We start from the raw sequence: 20,576 nt of genomic DNA, 5'->3' as shown, positions 1-20,576 counted from the left end.
AACTATAAAGCAATCTTTGGTTTCTTTAAAAACACTATGGGCCATAATTTTACGGTGATGTTTGTTCCACGGAAGATAATAGAAAGGATCACAGGGCCAGGGATTTAGCTCAGTGGTTCCGCAGCCTGCCTCACAAGTGCCAGGTCCTAAGTTCGATCCATAGTACCAAAAAGAAAGGATCACAGTGTCATGAATATAAATTAGGGAAAAACTGAACCAACAAACTTTATAGGGGATTTTGGAATTGAAGGAGGGTCCTTACAACCTGTCTCCATGGATACTGAGCACTGATTTAATTCACTTCACTTCTCAGGAAGAAACTGAAAAAAAGAATTTTTTTATGGATAAAATCATATGAAGCTGAGAGACAAAATAGTAGCAAGTGATTCTTGGCTCCAGTAGATACTCTCATTGAACATGGATAAGCCAGAAAATTGGGTACAGGATTGTGTAGTGAAGACTATCTAGTGTACTGTCAAAGCATATCATGTTCAAAAACTTTAAGATTGGGTAAGTAACCTGAAAGAATAATTCTTACTTAATCTTGTCTTCAATTGTTTAAGGTGCTAGAAAACATTCTTTACACTCCAGTACAGTGTGTGTGTGTGTGTGTGTGTGTGTGTGTGTGTGTGTGTGATGACCAATAAGATCATTGGTTTCTTTTCCACAGAAAAATGAAAAACAACTAATTTGTGAAAAAGAGTCAGACTCTTGTCAGTCAAGGTATTTGGTCCGAGTTAAGAGTTTTCTGATAAATCTTATTGTTTTGGCTATGAAGTGATACATTGAAATGTGAGAGATATGAATACATTGCTGAGATTCTGTTCTTGATCATATGACATGAAAACAATAAAATAAACCCCTACAATTTCCTAAAAATATAGTTTAATCTTAGCTTTCCATCCAAAAAATTCAAAAATAATTGAGAGAAAGTTGGGCCCTAAAAGGAGCACTCTTGACAAAAACAAAATTATGATTAGAGAAAAGATCAAGTCCAGGAGTGAAGGAAAGAATAGAGTGAAATTTTGGAATCTAGGATAAAATACAGTATTTACCTTTTCTGAGAGTGAAGAGAATAACTACATGAAAATAACAATATGAGGGGTTGAAGGGAGGGCAGGGCAATGGGGAAAAGAAGAACCAAGTTGGATCATGTAAAGGTATGAATTTCCAACAGTGAATGTCATTATACTGCATAATTAAATGTACTGTAAAATTAATTTAAAAAAGAAAATAACAATATGAAAATAATACGAAGACATAATTTTAAAGCTTCATAGCAGACAACATGGTAAAAACTAACAGAAAATACATAGATTATCTCTTTACTTCTTTGCAGTCCTTCAGTTGCCTGAGCAAAATGCTCATAATGAAGATTCAGTAATTCTTACATATCAGGTTCAAATCCTACACTCACACTAATTGCTGTTCTTTCCACCTACAGAGCAATTCTGAGACAGCATTCATTTATCTGGTGCATTGGCACTTCTATGCATCAGTGAACCACTCATAACTCATTGAACTATTTTTATAAATGGTGATTATAGTATAGTATAATTGCAACAAATAAAAATGGGAAATTAACAAATGTAAATGGTAACAAGCAAATGGTCTGAAATCATATTAGTGAAATGATCTGCGCCTGGTTAACAAGAAGTGGACTGAGATGAAGGATTAGCCTTATGCACTCAGACCTCACAGCACATGTGTGGCAAGATGAAACTGTGCTTTGGTATTTATAACTAATATTTCAAAATCACCTAATGTATTTGACCACAATGTGTCTTTGCTCATTATTTTTATTATTTGTGCTATTATTTTTATTTCTGAAATTAAACTGTCAACAGAGCCCTCCATAAACTACCTGGACCTCCATAAATCACACTTAGAGACATTTTATTATAAAGAACTTATATTCTCTCTGTATTTCTCTGCAGGAGGAGAAACTAGATAGAGTCATTTAGCCAAGTTACTTCTGAAAGGTCACACAGCTAGGCAGTTGGAGCTGGTCATAGATTCCGCATCCTCATCTCCTGCCTCCCTGGCACTCTACTTTGCAAGCCTGCAGCCCCTGTAAGTCTATCTAAATGAGTTTAGTGAATTTCAGCATTACATGCAAAGCTCACTAAAAACAGATGACTGGGACCCACACCAAAATTTCTGACACAGTAGTTCCATAAGGCTAAAATTTGCATTTTAACAATGTTCCAGGTGACCTCGATGCTTCTGATCCAGGGGCTACACAGTTGACAACTGACATCCTGCTCTTCTCTCCAAATAGTGTTTCACAAATGTTTACGTACAAACTAATCACTCAAGAATCTTGCTAAAAAGAAGATTCTGTATTTCCAATTAATTCCTGCATAATACTACTACTTCTAGTCCTCAGGCCTGACTTTGGGAAATTCCAAAAACATACTCAGCTATCAAATAAATAATCTCTGAGAAGAAAAATTAAAAGCAAGAAGTTTGAGCCAGAAATCATAAAATACCTCAAATATATCATCATGTCCCAGAGATTATGCTTTAATTAGCACATGAAAGAGTCCGTTCCAATTTTAGAAGGCATTTATTTCCATTTTTATTTTATTAAAAACACTGCCTCCAAAGGACGTTCATGGTTTCACTCACTTGGTGTCTGTCTACTCTTTCTCTTCCCCTTTGAATAGGGTGGCAATTGAGCAGGAATGCTAACCTGGTTGGATTTTAGCTTGGCACGAAACTGTCTTACAGCTAAAGATTACACCTGCCTTTTAGCTACCTTCTAAACTCAGTGATTCATAACAAAACATGCAAGCAAACCAGATGTGTGAGGCCTTTATACTTCCCAGTTTTTGATCCAGCCTTGGAATCAAAAGTACTCTGTGTGGCATTTACCTAGTGAGTCAATAGTACAGACCCTTCCAACTTACCTCACCAGTTTCAGTTTTGACATTGCTATAGAAATAGCTCAGGTATTCTATCCTAAAACACCAAGACTACTGCCTTTTTCAGATTAAGTGAATGAATTTTGCTGTAGCATAGCATACTCCTCATTCATTTATATATGCTTTCATAAATATTGTCACAGAAATACTTTGTTTTTTGACCAGCAATATTTATTATGCACCATTCTTATGTAAATATTTATTCAGTTTCATGCCCTATACTAGACACTGAGAAATTCTTTGGAGTTTGATTCTGCTTTCACACAGACTGACTTTAGTCTCAAGGGGCTGTGCAGGGGAAGAATGGGCCCACACTTGTAGACACGATTAGATCTGTCTTCTAATGCCCAGTCTTGTGGAAAGTAGAGAGAACATGTGGGAAAAGAGTCTAACACAGCCCAGATCAGGAAGAGCTTCAAGACTGCCGTGTTCTGAGCATGGCAGGGAGTCCTTGCAGGTCTCATCCAGTGTGGATTACCTGAAATGATTTTCATATAAGAGAAATCACTCTCACTGCCCTGTTGAGTGGGGTGGGGGGAATAAAAGCATTGGGACAGGAGTAGAAAGAGGAAGGATGGGGAGCAGAGGAAAAGAGAAGAGAGTGGAGGAGAGGAGAAGGCAGGAAAGGTGATTGGGGAAAGGGAAAGAAAAGGAGGGGAGAAGAAAAGAGGAGACAGGAGATAACAGAGGACCAGAAGAGGGAAGGGGAGGGAACGGGAGAGGAGAAGAGGAAACAGATCGATTAAGAGACAGAATTGGTGTGGCAGATAGGAATAAAGAGACATATTCAAGCCATCATCAGAAGGTCAAATCAACCAAATGCTTATAGTGAGGAAGGAGAGAGACCTAAGGACAATTCTCAGGAGTTAGAAGAGGTGTCATTTTTTTTAGGTGATGCATATCCACACAGGACGACATCGACATCTTTTACAGATGAAACAATTAAAAGTTTTAAAAGGTTAACAGTATGTCCCCAGTCCAAAGACTTGATGAGTGCATGGTAGAACTCAAGTTATCAAATACGCTTATGTTAATAAATGTATGTATACCATCGTTCTTGCCACTTTCAGAAGCCATTCTGGGAGCCCATTTCCTGGAGTGTCCTTATGAGATATGATAAAAGCATGGTAACTGCTGCTGCTGAGTGCCACCACCCAGTCAAAAGTCGGGCTCATGAAAACATTGCAGTGTGTCCTTATCCTCCTTATTCACTGGATCTGGCACTGTGTGACTTCCAGCTCTTCCCTAAAGTCAAAATGACCATGAGAGGTAAACATCTTGAATAGATTTAGGACACAGAGGCAGCCAAGACAGAGCAACTAAAGACACTCAAGAAAGGATTTCCAGAACTGATTTAGAAAGTAGTGAGAGTGATGGGACAAGTGTGAAGTGGAAGCGGGTGTTGAGGGAGATTAATGGCAATGGGTCTTATTACTGTAATAGATATTTTTTATTTAAACACATACCATGGGGCCAGGGATTTAGTTCAGTTGTTCCGGCACCTGCTTTGCAAGCGCAGGGACCGGAGTTCAATTCCCAGTATCAAAAAAAAATTTAAACACATACCACGTATTTTTCTTAGCCTCTGTATTTCCAGCCATCCTACTTCCCATGATCTGCACTGAGCCACCCTCATAGAAGCCATCTTTCTTGCTCTCCTGGGTTGGTACAGCCACCTCCTGATTGGTTTCTCTGCTTCTCCCCTGTCTGGTTGCAGATATATGTTCCACAAAGCCATCTTGTGATCCTTCAAAACATAAGTTAACTCCTTTCCTCTGCTCTGATCTCTTCAAAGAAGTCCTGCACCTAAACTCCCTTCATGGTCTGCATGCCTGTTATCTTATGGACCACACTGCCTACTACCTCTCCCTCCTCTCACTGCTCCAAACATTGCTGGCTGTGGAACTTGACAGACATGGTTCCGTTTCAGGCCCTTTGTACTTGCTGTACCCTCATTCTAGAAGGCCTTTCCTGCACAACAGTTCCCTCACTTTACCCTGGTCATCTCTTCAGAGTAGTATTTCCAGATTTCTGCATTTTTTTATCCAAAATTTGAGATACACTCACTGTTTCTTAACTTACATTTTGTATTATGTTTAACTTCTATGACAAACTTAACACACACACATTGTTTGGTTGGTCTTTCTGCTACTAGAAGTATACTGCAGGGACAAGGGCTTGTATCCATCTGTCTTGTTCACAGCTATGTCCTTGGTACCCACAACAGCTCTAACCCTTACTAATCCTTCAGTTTTATCGCTGAATGATTGAAGAAACATATTTGTTTATTTGGCTAATGTTGTGTCTTAGCATGTCTCATTTTATAGCTTCAGGGGAGGGAGACAGCTCTGTTTCATGCTGGCTCCCTTTCTTGTCCTGGCCACACACTGCACTGTTGATCTTGTACTGATTCCAAGCAGTTGGCCATCAGTTTTCTTTGCCAATCCTTCATCGTCTACATTTATCTCTAGACTTCGTGCTAGTCAAACCTGGCTGTGGCTGCTGGCTTCCAGAGGCTTCTCCACTTCTCCCTCAGAGTTAGCCCAACACAATCTGCTTAAGAGGGTTTTATCAATCAGTGGGGGAAAATAGGCAAAAATGACATGTCTTCACTCTGGGTGTTACATTAAAACATTGGAGAGATTTCCATAATTCAGATCTCTCTATATGATTCCATACCCCAAAATCTTGACTGCCTATGGCTTTCCAAATTCAGTTTACATTCTTGCCACATAAATAATATTTATTTCCAGTGAGGTAAATGGTTTGTTTGGTGTGTTTTCCTAACTCCCATTGTGCCTGGGTCTGGGTCTAGTTGGTTGACTCATTGCAAACAATTATAATCCCTCCTTCCGTTACCAAGTGTCCAATTTGAATAATAAATCATGTGGTTACTCCACTTGTGATATAATTGCATCTACAATTTGATATTTGTCCTTTGTGCAAAATAATTTTCTGTACAAGTAGTTAAATAACTTCCTTCCTCTGCACCCTTTTTCTTTGTTGTTGCTGATAGGGCTTTAAATTTTACTTCTAAATTTATATTCTACAAACTTCATCTTTTTGGTAAGTTTGAGTTGATAAATGCATCAGTTCAAATTAGCACTGCCACAAATTAAGAAAGTAAAAAGGGAATAGAAAAAAATATGAGAAATGGAGAAACATGGAAACAAAATCTTTGTAAATAGGGGAGGGTGGACCGGGTGAAGGGATGGCAGGGGAATGGAGAAAAAAGAAGAACCAATACATGCCATGTAAAGGTACAAGATCCCAATGATGAATGTAACTGTATTGTCTACCTAAAATGTAGCAGTAAATTTAATGGGGGAAAAAAGATCCCTAACTCTTTGGTAACTATTCAACCCCTAAAATTTTGCCTTTTTAAAGATGCCCTTTGAAAGGAATCATGTAGCCTTTGAGAGTGGATTCTTTTGGGCCGGGAACGTAGCTCAGTGGTGCTGCACCTGCCTGGTGAGCACAAAGTCCTGAGTTCAATCCCTCGTACCAGTATTCGGGGGGACTGGTTTCTCTCACAAAAGCATAAGGCTTTTGAGGTGAATCCAACTTGCCGCATGTATCAATATTTCTCCTATTTATTGCTAAGTAGTATTCTAATATATGAATGTACCGCATATTTTCACCAATTAAAAATGTTTGGATTCTATTTTTTTATAATTATGAATAAAACTGCTATAAATTCTCATAAGCAAGTTTATATTTCTCCGAAGTAAATAGATAGTAGTGGAATTAGGGGTTATATGATTTAAGTAACATTTTAACTTTATATGAAACTCTCAATTTACGTTGCAAAGTGGTTGTACTATTTTACATTCCTAAAAATAGATGAGAGTACTAACTGCCTTGCATCCTGGCCAGCACTTGATTTTATCAATTTTGTTTCTGGTGCTTTGAGCAGTTTCTTTCTTATTTTAGCCATTTTAGTAGATATGTAGTAATATCTTATTATGACTAATTTGCATTTCCCTAATGGCTAATGATATTAAGCCTCTTTCACATACCTATTTGTCACATGTATATCTTAAAACTGAAGTGTCTGTTCAAATATTTGGCTTACTGTACTCTTTTGGATTATACTTATTTTCTTCTTGTTGAGTTTTGAAAGTTCCTTATATATTCTGGATACAAGTGTTTCACTTGGTGAATTATTGCAAACATTTTGCCTCCATTTGTGACTTGTCTGTGTACTCTCTGAATGTCTCCCTCAGAGCAGAGGTTTTTGTTTTGGAGACATCCGTGGAAATGCTTTCATGATTTGGTGTAACGTTAATACCACGTATCTGCATGGTTTTAATTTTGGACTTTCTGTTCTGCTCCATTGCTCTACGTGGCTGGAAGTTTTAACTACACTTTAAAAGTTGAAATGTCTGTATTTCCTTTAACTCAGAATTGTGCATTTTGTAAAACTGACTGAATTGCCTTTATTCCAAAGTAATCTGCAAGGATAAATGTTTACATTAATGTAGAGTTCAAACTCATGTAATGTCACTTGACTTGCTCAATATTTAAATGAGACCTCAATAAATATACTCTGTAATAATGTTGGTGACATTAAAACATTTACCACGGTATTTCCCTACATTTCTCTACAAGGTGTGTCACCAAAATCAAACAAATTTCCATGATCACAGCTATTTCAAAAACACTGCCTACTTCTCATTATGTCTCCCTGGTAACTAATGGTGTACCTATCACAGTCTGCATAGCCTAGAAGGTTCCAAACATGGTATTTTTATCATCTATCATCTCCTATAAACTTTTCCTAAAAGTTTGTATTTTGTTTGCTTTTGTATATTTGTGATTTTATTTTCCTTTGATTGGAGAATCCCCAAAACAGTTTTACATCTTTGTCTTTTTCATAATTTGAGTGTTCTTTTTTTGTACCTGCTTCTCTTCTACTAATTATTAGTTGAACATTTCCTACTTTTTTGTAACTACAGTGTTTCTGTGGGAGATAAATATGTTGAGTGTGATGGACAAAGGACAGAAATTTGAAAATTTTATGGAGTTATATTCATTGTATACATAGAAATAGTCACTACATTTATTTACAAATCAAGCTCCTAAAATGACAGACCTCACAATATTTATGGTAGTTCATTAATATTGATGTTTTTAAGATATAGCAACATTATAACAGATTCTGAATCCTCTTCAAAATAACACATTGAAAAACAAAATGCCAAGTACTACCATCTTAACTGCTTTCCCATGGCTGGGACAAAATACCCAACACCCACAATTTAAGAGGAGAGATTTATTTCGGCTCACAGTTCCTAGAAGATTCAGTCCACAGTTGGCTAGCTTTAAGGCAGTGTGGCAGGGTGGAGCACAGCTGCTCCTCTCACGCATTGAGAGAGAAGGGAAGAGATGGGAACAGGAACACAGCCTTCCAGGTCAACGCCCACTGACCAACCTCCAACAGCCCCTCCCCCCCCCGCCCCACTGAGCAGCACATTCAACTGCAGAACCCATCCACAGTGAATCCACTTTGGAGCATGGCACCCCCATGATACAGTCACCTTCCAAACACATGAGTCTGGGGGGACATTTTAGAAACCATAACAACTACTAATAAATTTCTCTTGGAAATTGCTCATATAATTTGAAAATTAATAATTATTATAAAAACTAAAATTTAACTAGAACTTTTTATATTTATAGCAACACAGAATTACTTCTGGATAATTTATGATCTAAAGTACAATTTTAAATTGGTTTTAGATTAAAAAGTTGTGGTATTCACATTTCATAGAAGAAAAGATAATATTTATGGAACAATATGCAGGATTTTAAAAGTATTGTCATTGAAGTAGATTATACTAAAACATTTTAAGTATACTATAGTATTTCATATGATAAACACTTCTAATCCAAATAACGAAGGCATATATTTGAAAATGTATCAGATTATGTTATAACTTGAAATTAAAAACAAGAGTCTACTTAAATTGTTGACAAAATAGAAGGATGTAAACTTAAAGTTGAAATTAGCAAAGGATTTTCTACTGACTGAATATATGTAAAATCTTTCCCAGTGAATGTTCTAGAGCACTGCACCTGTTGGAAATTTATCCTGCTGTAATAATGTATTTTCAATTTGAAGGTAACTCAAATATGTTAGAGCATCTTGGCTCCCATTCATAGCCAGTAAATTATTTTCTCCATGTAATTCCAATATTAATCTCAGTACAGGTTTAAGAGCATGATATTTTGTATCATGTTTATCAATTCAATACAGTTCTATTGTCATTTTGGAAGATGATACTATGATTAATAAAAATATGAATCTATAAAATCACTGATAAAATACTTAATCCACAATGTTTTGTCTTTATTGTTACCTTTAGTACTTGTAAAATGTCATAATTTTCTTGTAAATGTCAATGCTTTAAATATCTAAACATATTTTTATGAATCATTAATATTCATAAGAAATAACTGTGGCTATAAGAAAGCAATATTGTAAAACATTCTGCAGCTTTCTCTGCAATTTGACTTTTCAGAAATTAATTTCAATTTTATGTTAACATCATTTTCTGTGTATAATGAAGTAATTAAAATACATTGACTCTTTTAGATATTTCCTGTTATCATCTATCTCATTCACATGTATGCTTTTTGTCTTCCTCATGTTCTTTTAGCATTCAATTCTATATCTTATCTCACACTTCTCTTTGATTATTCTGTGATTATAGACCATCATAAATGAAGAAAATTCTAGAATATGATTCAACTTTGCCACGAGCAATGAACATATAGCTGTATGATCCATAATGATCTATATGTACTCCTATAACTTATAGAATAAAGTTTAAATTTAGAAGGTAGAAAATGTTATTTCAATGAAAAATGATATTTCTAGATATTTTTGAAGACTTCTTTTGGTTTTTCACAAAGTGTGATTTCCTTTTCTTTCTGGTAGAAGATATTGGCCTACCATATTAAAAGAAAACTCAGCATTTTCTTCTACTGTGTTATATTTTAACATATACAAATTGAATTGCAAAATTCATTAATAGACTATACTGTAAATTAACATTTAATTTTTAAGAGATATGTCAAAGCAACTTTTATAAATTTCTAGGACAATACACAAAGCCTTGATATGTACCATTATGCAAGAAAACATTGCTAAAAAATTCACATATTTCTGAATTAGTTTTAAACTACAAATACTGGTATGCTTTAAATCAACACTGTCGAAAAATAAAAATTATAGAAATATGATGAAGAAATGTGCTCACATCAAATACCACTCTATCCTTTCTTTCACATATTTAAGTGATTACTGATGTCTAAGTTTATAATTCCATGGCTATCTCTTTTACGAGTCATCCCAGACAATTTCAGGGAGTGGGAGGGGGACAGATTATGTTCTAAGACTGAATGACTTAAGCAACCCTCTCCTTCTGCATATATATCTGCATATAGGTTCTTCATATATATCAAGCAGTCATCTCATCTTAATTCAGTTTTCCAATTAAAACCATTCTTTTAAATCCTCACTCTGACACAAATCCTTTTTATATAGGACCAGGGATGTAGTTTCGTGGTTTCACCACTTACCTTGCAAGCTAAAGGTCCCAAGTTCAATCCCCTGTACCTAAATCAATCCTTCTTATGACTTGGGCAGCAAAGCCTCTCCTTCATAAACTGGTGCCCGAACTTCCAGTTTACTATGTGGCTAGACTACACACAGGAACATAGAGCGTTACCATGAGATTGGGCAATGAGGTCTACTGAACCCAGCATGGTCTCTGATTTTTTAGATTCAAATCCCAGTTTTACGATGTTCCAACATGGCAACAGGCAAATTACTTAAATTCTTTCTGTCTTTGTTTTTTGCATTTTTAAAGTGAGGATAATAAGTAATTGCACAGGGTTACCAATATTAAATGAATTAATTCATATTAAATACTAATAATAATGTTTGACATATAGTAAGTACACAGTAAATGTTAGCTGTCATTTTTATTGTAGAGACTTTTTAGAGCTTTCATTTTAAAACTATCTTATCTCACTATCAAATGATCCAAGATGTTTTCAGCCATGAAGATATGAGTTAGAAATTCTTTTAGCTACCATGGATAGATGTAAATGTTTCTAGAGTCCTTGGAGAGCTGGCAGTTTCCAAAGTTAATTCAGGTTACCCTCAGAAGCTAAAGGGAAATTGTAAAACCACTGATGGTTATACTTTTATATATATTGTTTTGTTTTATTTTCTAAGTAACCAACACATAAAGATTTTCCACTCTGCTACTTAACCTCAAATATTCCCACTTTATATGCAGAACACATGCAGTCACTATCATGAAGGGAAAACTCTAAACTTCATCTATACCATAAAATACTAAGGCTGTGGTTGATCTAGACCCTGTCTTCCCAGCACAACCCTCACCTCATGACAGCTGCCTTCTCACTTCTTGTATTTTCATTTCTCACTATGTACCACTGAGATTTTTTGCAGTTTCTAGACTACTCCAAGTCATTTCCAACCTCAGGGCATTTGCCCTTGCCTACCTCAGTATCCTCAGTGATGCCAAGGATCACATCTTTCAGGATTCCCCATCTGAGAGGCCTCCTAGGACTGTACTAGAAGGTTCTTTGCACCTTCACAGTTTGGGTGCCTTTGTTACTTTTCTCAGCTGGCATCCACTTTATTTCTGTTGCTTCAGGTAGGATGGGGAGGGAAGGGAATCTGGGTCTTCTACCAAGTTCCACAAGGGCCATGTATTTTCCTTGTTATGTTGCTAGCATCTACTATGAAGCTTTACATTAAATAATATTTGATGAATGGATGAATGACCAAATGAGCATATTATTAAAGTGTTTCTAAATGAAGAGTCTTTCTAACCCACATTGACAGTTAAGCAAAAAGTTAAATTAGTATATTAATGATATAGGTGCTTATGCTTCAGAATTTATTCCTGACAATATACTTATTCAATAAATGTGCTCTGTAAACACTTTTTAAAAAATATAAATAGAATAATAAACTTCAGCTTGAGGAAATAATTACATTTTAAATTGTTATGATCTGAATCTAGCTGTTTTGTAAAATTAATTTAGGCACTTAATTCTATTATCTCTCTGTGCTTCTAGGTTATAAAAAGTATTGCATATAATAAGAACCTTGGATCCTAAGTCTCCATATCTCCAACCTCTATGGTAAGACTATTTTTAAATCACAGGAAATACTGTATAATAATCTCCTATTAAAATGTTGCTAAATCATTACAACTACTTCTTTTTTTAGTAGGAAAAATGTTTTGGGAGAAAGAAAGCTTCTGCATAAGAGAGACAGAAGGGGCACTGGAAAGTGGGTTGCCCACCCTCTCCACTTCTCCAAGATGTTTTGTATAGTAAATCCACGTGGTGAGGTGGGTACAAAGTGGGACAAAACTGTAAGACCCAGTGGGAAAATACAAGGTGGGCCTGAGGCGGGGCAAAACCATGACCAACCAATAAAATTACAAGTACAGTCACCCAAGCAATATTGATTAAATAAAGTCATATAGCAAGCAAACAAGGTTTTTTTTTTATTGGTATACTTTAGGTATACAATACAGTTACATTCATCATGGTGATCTTGTACCTTTATGTGACATATCTTGGTTCTTATTTTTAAGTGTATAAGGATTTTCAGTAAGGTTGGGGGTCAGAGATATTTCCTGGATAGCCTGGGTTAAGACTTTGGCCTCCCACCCAGGTGATTGATACCTATTTAGAATATCAGTCACTGCTATTTATCCCCAGAAGACGCACAAGAGTGTAGTCGTTTCTCTCCTTTTACAATTCTGGCTTTCAGTGAATGTGCCTTGATTGTCCTTCATGTTGGCTTTTCCTGTCTGGCCTTGTCTAACTACCTACAAGATATCTAATTACCTTACCTATCTGCAATATTCCCCCCTCTGAAGAAGTATCCCCAACTACTGTGAGGGGCCAAGGGCGAAGGTTGTTCTGGCTACTTCCAGCTGAAGAGGGTCGTAGTCATGCTCAGCAGTTAATTTCTCTACAGAGGGTCTATCTAAAGGCCTTCGATAAACACCAGGCATTGTCATCTTGGTAGCCATATAGCCTTGAGTCTGAAGGAGACCAAGCCAAATAAATAGGTAACAATACATTGGCCAAATTATAAGGTCAGCAGGATTGCTATGAATATAGTCAACAAGGGTTTCCACTGGGAGGAACTAGTAACAGCCTCCCACAGAGGATAAGGAGAAGATCCAGGGGACTGCAGAATCCAACATAGAAGTCATATTGTATAGTTTAGCAGTTACAAGCTGTTTTTTTTTCTCAATGAATTTATTGGTACATTTTAGGTATACTGTACAGTTACATTCATCATTGGGATCTTGTACCTTTACACAGGTCTTTGTTCTCATTTTTTCCCCTTAACCCTGCCCTCGCTTCGCCCCCTCCTCCCCTCCCCATTTACAAATACTTTATTTCCACTTTATTCGTTTCTCTGGTGTGAAAAACTATAATGGTACATAAGATCCTACTGAGATAATTGACAATGTGAAATAGGAAAAAAAGGACTAAAGGTGTAGGGGAAGTGGGAAGGGTAGGGGAAAGGAAAAAAGGGAAAAGAAAAAAAATATGAGAAAATGGAAATACAGTGTTTGTAAATGGGGAAGGGAGGAGGGGTGAAGGAAGGGCAGGGGTAAGGGGAAAAACTTAGAATCAAGACCTGTCATGTAAAGGTACAAGATCCCAATGACGAATGTAACTGTACTATATACCTAAAATGTACCGATAAACTAAAAAAAAAAGAGTATATCTCAATATGCATCCATTTTCCAACGAATGATTCTAATTTCTCATTCTTTATGGCTGAGTAGTATTTCATTTTATCTAAAATATATGAAGAACAAAAAAAAAATCAGCACCCCAAATATAAAGACCTAATTCAAAAATGGGCATCTGAAATAAATAGACATTTCTCAGACAAAAAAGTAAAAGCAGCAAGTAAATATATGAAAAAATGTTCCACATCACTGTTCATTTGAGAGATGCAGATGAAAACAACACTGAGATTCCACCTCACCCCACAAAGAATGGCTGCTATCATGAAATCAACCAATAACAAATGTTGGTGGGGTTGTGGGGAGAAAGGAACCCTTCTCCATTGTTGGTGGGAGTGCAGACTGGTGCAACCACTCTGGAAATCAATATGGAGATACCTCAAAGAACTAGGATTAGAGGTTCCATTTGACCCAGCCATCCCTCTGCTGGATATATTTCCAAAAGAATTAAAAAGAATCATACCACAGAGATATATGCACAGTCATGTTTGTAGCAGCACAGTTTGTAATAGCTAAATCTTGAAAACAGCCCAATAGAATACTACTCAGCCATAAAGAATGAGTTATAAGCTGTTTACAAGGTCAGTCTGGTGGATCCCAGTACAAGAAGTCTAGTACATTGATTGCATTTGTATGACTGTTTGAAGTTTGGCTGCCTCTAGGCAAGAATAAACAAAATTTTTAAGAAATTAGAGCATTAAAAAAAGCTAAGCATGAGCACACTAGAATGGAAAGGCAGATTGGGGAGAAAGTCACACTTAGATACTGAAATAGTGAGTGATTGTAACCTGTTAGCTCTTAGACTATTGCTGGAGTTTATAAGTCTGATACTTCATCATAAGTCTCTCTAGGTTTAGCTGTAAGAAGATAACAAACAATTTAAAGAACAAATCTTGCTAAGAAATTTAAAACTCTAGCTGAGCTCTTATAGATTCTACCATAATTTTTTCCTAATGATTCATAACCATGGTCAGCTACTGGTACAGCTGGAAATTATCAGAAGGCGTCAGCAATTGGAGCCTCTTTTTATATCTAGCTTTATTATTACATTATTATTTTATACCTCTTTTGGTTTCATCTGGACATTAAGCACTTTCAAAATATAAAACACAGTTAGAGGGCTGTTATTTTATCAACCCTGGTTGTTCCATTGGATCCTGCAGAATGTTAATGGACAACCATTGTATATTATGTAGAGAAACTTAAAATCAAGAGCCACACATAGTATTTCAGCATGACAACCATGGTAACATTATCTTTGCAACACATTCAAGTGTCTATCTTTTTATGGAAGTCTTTTAGTCAAACACCTCCATCTGATCACAAGAAATTAAATGGCATAAAGAAAATTCTTATACAACTGCTTTTTAATGTGATAAATTTCCTTAAGTCTAGCCTGGTCTTTTAAAATGTTGTTTGGTTATATTACTAAGTCAGCATTAACCTAAAGTCAAAATCTTATATTCATATGTTGCTGTTTTAAGAAAAAATACACTATTAAGTATTTTAAAGATGCAAAAACAGTTACTTTATCCTTTTTCTGACACTGGTGATCTTTTAATAACTTCTTTTTTTAAAAGTAACTATTTTCACTTCAACTACTTTTTAAAGGAAAACTCTATTACCTGAGAGTGATAATTGAATCTTTTCATTTTTTTTTATTCAAAGGGCTGATTAGATTCAACCTTTTGTGTTTCTAGTGCACTTGTTTAGCATCCATGCTTTTGTATCCTAGCAGAACACCTTCTATTCATTCTCCATAAGTAACTACATTTGAGAAAACTGAAAGGAAGAGAGATAGAATAGCAAGTATGTATAACAACACTCTCCCCGCAAGAAAATTCCGATCAATGCTCACAGATCAGATAATTCTAGCTATGACTGGGAGCAAGTTGCAAATGATAGTGCAACAAACACTTTTTAAAAATGCTCAGGGAAATAACCTACAAAAATCTGCTGCTTCATAAATCCAGCAAGAACACTGGCAAAAATCATGATAATTAACCTTTTCCTAACACTAGATACTAACCTCTAGTAATCAGTATTGTATAATCAGTTAAATTTTTTATATTCTTGTTGTAAATTCCACTCCCTCCTCTCTGTATTTACCAGGCTAGGCAAGGCTCCACTGCTCTGGCTTCCCATCTGGGGATGGAACTCAGGACCTTAAGACAGGGAGAGAGAATCAAACTCAGAACCTTGTACTTAGCAGCAGGTGCCAGCTCCACTACCTTGTTCTCATTATTTCCAGTGAGCTACAACCCCAGTCCTTCTCTCTCCCTCTCTCTCTCTCTCTCTCTCTCTCTCTCTCTCTCTCTCTCTCTCTCTCTTGATTAGTATCAGCTGAAGAGCTGGGGCTTGAGTTTATACAAGAAGGTTGGTATCAGGTATGGGCTTTCACTTAAGAATTTTCAGACACAATTTTGAAAGCCAGACTTTATAATCTTTCCCCTTGGAGCCAATGCTTCACCTTCTGGGCATCCAGTTTGATAAGAACATGGTCCAAGACATCATCACAGAAAAGCCTGGTACTCCTAGATCAAGTGTACATTGCTCTTCAAAAAGAAGAAGAAAAGTAGCTTGACCAGAGTACAAGTACCAACCACACAGACTCTGGCATGCTTAAAATTTCAAAACACAAAAAGTGAGGCTTCCTGAGAGTAACACTTAAACAGAAGACAATAAAGTGAAATTGTGGCCAAAATCCAAGCAGGTGTCATACAGATTTCTAAACTTGCATCCAATCATACTCTAAAAGCACTTGAGGCCCCAAAAAATCATGAGAAAGCAACAGGAGGCAGTGGATGTCACTGATGAGATCATGAAGTTCGAAGCATTAATAAAAAAGGATCTCCATCAAAAAAAAAAAAGGCATCCAAGACCAGTTTAGATACAGCAGACCATACAACTGACACATTACATTAAACACTTACTCAGATGATGACTACATTAAAAAAAAACAAAAAACAGAAGCACCTAGAAAAAGATGCTTCTGCAGGAGAGCAAAGGGAGAAAAGATGGTGGGAGTTGTTAATGGACCAGTTCACTGCCCATGAAGCCCGGGGAAGGCTGACCATGAGGAGCAGCTGACACACGGGCTCATGTGGCAGTCCCGTCAGGAGTGCAGGATTGCTGTGCTGCTCATGCACTTTCAGCATGAAAAGGAGGTTTTATGGCAAAACAGAATTTTCATAGAAAAGCAGTATGAGGAAAGACAACTTAACAATTACCAGGATGCTCTTAATCAAGAAGCAGCTTTGGCAAAACAAGGCAAGATTTATTTTGGAGAACAAATCCTCAGAGAGAAAGCAGTTCATGACCAGATTGCTATGGAAAGAGTTCAGGCTCTTTATAGAAAGCATTATAAAATATGTAGGGAAATTTTGGATCAAATACTTGATTTGTCCACTAAAGTGGCAGGCTATCAAATGTTGACAAATAATCTGATTCCACTTAAGATGATGTGTGACTGGAATTTTTTTTCATGGAAAGTCTATATATATGAATAAAACTCTATTAAGCATACACTTGCTAATTCCTCTGAAGAACAATGTAGCGAACTAGATAAAAGAGACTTGCTAGATAGCAAAGATTATGAAGAATATAAGAACATGGTTTGAGAGTGGGCAGTACCAGAAGAAATGATGGATGATTTTCCACCCTCCAACAATTCTATACCGGGCCATGTACTTCACAGATGCATTGAAGGATCTCTTCCTCCTCCTCAAGTTGAGTCAACAGGGCCTGACCTGTCTTCATTTGCTACTAAAGGATGCTTACTGGGTAAAACTCACTTAAAGGACTCCACAAAGAAAGTTTCCTATTCAGGTACTTTGTGTGGGTGCTCTTGTCCAAGAAGATAGCCAAGCACTTTCAGAAAGAAGGTGGATAGGTTCCATCAGATCTGCAGGAGGACAGTAAAGAAATCAGGACCCACACAACGTATCTTCAGACACTCTGGTTTCAGGAGAACCATTACCAGAAATGAAGGTAAAACTACATCTAGTACACATACTAATAAGCACCAAAAACTCAAGAAGTTAAATCAAGTGATAGTGAGCATTTCTTTATACTCATTGGTGCAAAATCACAATTGCTGAAGAAAGGAAAGAGCATTCCAGACACATTATTAGTTAACACCATAGTAAATGCTATTAATGAGATACCTGTGAATCAAGGGTGGCTCCTTGATGGTTTTCCTATAACATTAAACCAAGCACAGCTTCTATGGGAAGCTCTCACTGGCTGCAATAGAAACTGCATAGAAATGGAGATAAAACACAAACATCTGTATTGACTGTGGATCCTACAGCTTCAAAAGAAGGACCCCTTCCTTCTTCTGCATTTGATTTTGTCATAGTACTAGATTTTTCTAATGCTTTCTTGCTGAGTTGCATGAATAACATCACAGCTAAAGAATTTTCACATGAAATGGCTCATAAAGATATTGGTCAACACAGTGCAGCTGAAAATCAAGATAAGCATCTTGGTCAACTGGCCTTTGTTGGAACAGTGGCTTTCAGAACCAGAAGATATTTTGATAAAACTCAGTGCTGAAATAGATAAAGAGCCTTTATGCCAGAAAGTAAAAGAAATTTTTGCAACTGAGATAGTGAAAAGAACAGATAATTACATTTATTATAATTTAAGCGTATATTACTAAGATATGTGCTTCTACTGACTGTAGAAGGAAATTTAAATGTGATTGCAAAGTCAAAAAAATTTAAAAGAATACAAATCCTAGTGTATGCTTTCAGATCCTGGGAGGTCTAAAATAAAAAAGATGGGTTATAACAAGTGTTGACAAAAATATGAAGAAAGTAGAACCCAGATGCACTGGTGGAGGGATGGTAAATGATGTAGTCAATTTGAAACATAGTTTTATACTTTCTCAAAATGTCAAACTTACAGTTACATTAAAACCATTAATTCAACTCTGGTTTAGGCCCAAGAAAATTGAAAACATATATCTACACAAAAATTTGTGCATAAATACAGTCACATTATTCATAAAAGCCAAAGTGGAAACAGTGGAAACACTCTTCATCTGATGAGCAGATAAACAAAACATGATTTACCCAAACACAATGTCATAAAGACATACACTAGAATTTCATTTGGCAATAAAAAGAAGGAAGTACTGAAATGGACTACCACATGGATGAACTTTGAAACTGTCATGCTAAGTGAAAGAAACCAGTCACAAAAGGACAAGTGTTGCATGACTCAATTTATATGAGCTTTCCAGAACACCAAATCAGAAAGTAATTAGCAGTTAGTACAGAGTGAGGAAAAAGGGAGAGGGGAATAATGAGATTATTTGAGGGGGGATGAAAACATTCTGGAATTATATCAGAGGTTGCACAACTCTGTGAATATACTAAAAAACAGTGAATCCTACTTTAAATGGTGCTTTATATGGTGTATGTATTATATCTCAATAAAGCTATTATAACAAAAACATAATATACTACTGAATTAGAAAAGGCTTTAAAAGCCTTTTCTCTATACAGTTCCTATATATAAAATCACCACACTATTACCACTTGGAATTAAAGGGGTGATATTTTTTTCACCTTTGCCATTATCCTAGTGCCAGACCTGGAGGCTATGCCCCCCAAGGCAGCAACCTGTAAGAAATTGCTGTGAATTCTTCATCCCAATGATTAACCAATCAGAAATAGAATTATAAGGTGTTGCAGAAAAAATTTTTGCCCCCCCCACTTCATAGAGTGAATGTTCTCATTTTTTCCCCTTAACCCTGCCCTCGCTTCGCCCCCTCCTCCCCTCCCCATTTACAAATACTTTATTTCCACTTTATTCGTTTCTCTGGTGTGAAAGATATTTTTTTCACCTTTGCCATTATCCTAGTGCCAGACCTGGAGGCTATGCCCCCCAAGGCAGCAACCTGTAAGAAATTGCTGTGAATTCTTCATCCCAATGATTAACCAATCAGAAATAGAATTATAAGGTGTTGCAGAAAAAATTTTTGCCCCCCCCACTTCATAGAGTGAAATCCTAACCCTTTGTATCTCAGAATGTGACTATTTCTGAAGACAAGAACTTTAAAGAGGTAATTAAGTTAAATGAGGTTATTTGGGTGGTCCTCATAATAAAAGAAGAGGACTCAGATACACATGACTATGAGCAGACAGAAGGAGAAGACAGCCATCTGCAACCCAAGCAGATAATCTTAGAGAAAACAACCCTGCCAGCCCTGTGATGTTGGCCTTCTACCCTCCAGAATTATGAGAAAATAAAAGTCACCCTGTATGTCATATTTCCTATTGCAGCCCTCTCAGACTACAGCAGGACGGAGAGACTCTTGCACTTCCAACTAAAAAAAATTGCAAGGTTTTCTGCTTAAAAAGATAAAAACTAAATAACAGTCAGTATGAAAGAAGCCATGTGCTTTTCAGCTAGTGCGACTTGGTCTTAACCCCTTTCCTGCCCACCGAATATACCTTGTGGTTACCAGACTTCCGACCATTCCACTGCCACTAGACGATGGCCTTCTTTTCTAAATACTTTGCAATCATTCTCAGTGAAGGACATCAGTGAAATAAAAATTGGTCGTATCCTTTGCACAAAGCTGCTGCCTGTCTATAAAAGAAATGAATGTGTCTGTCGCCATCATGCGATCCAGCCATGCAGCTTCTCTTCCACTGTGGAGAAGCGAAGTCGGAGCTGAGGATTGATGTTGGCCTGGAGGACAAGAAGACCAGATTATGCCAAACCATGTTGTTCATGGTAAAGATTGAGATCTTAAGAATATTTCAAAGTCAACAGCATGACCAACCATTTTAATGACACGTATTTT

The 20,576-nt window shown here is 36.6% G+C and overlaps 1 pseudogene; it reads left to right on the top strand.

Moving 5' to 3' along the window:
* Positions 1 to 18,419, top strand: part of LOC104850952 — a 24,464-nt pseudogene extending 6,045 nt beyond the window's left edge.
* Positions 18,420 to 20,576: the final 2,157 nt, after the last annotated feature.

The sequence above is a fragment of the Fukomys damarensis genome, unplaced genomic scaffold, assembly GCF_012274545.1.
Source record: "Fukomys damarensis isolate Sample0158 unplaced genomic scaffold, DMR_v1.0_HiC HiC_scaffold_28, whole genome shotgun sequence".
In the NCBI taxonomy this organism is placed as follows: domain Eukaryota; kingdom Metazoa; phylum Chordata; class Mammalia; order Rodentia; family Bathyergidae; genus Fukomys; species Fukomys damarensis.
This window is presented reverse-complemented; position numbering and strand designations above follow the sequence as displayed.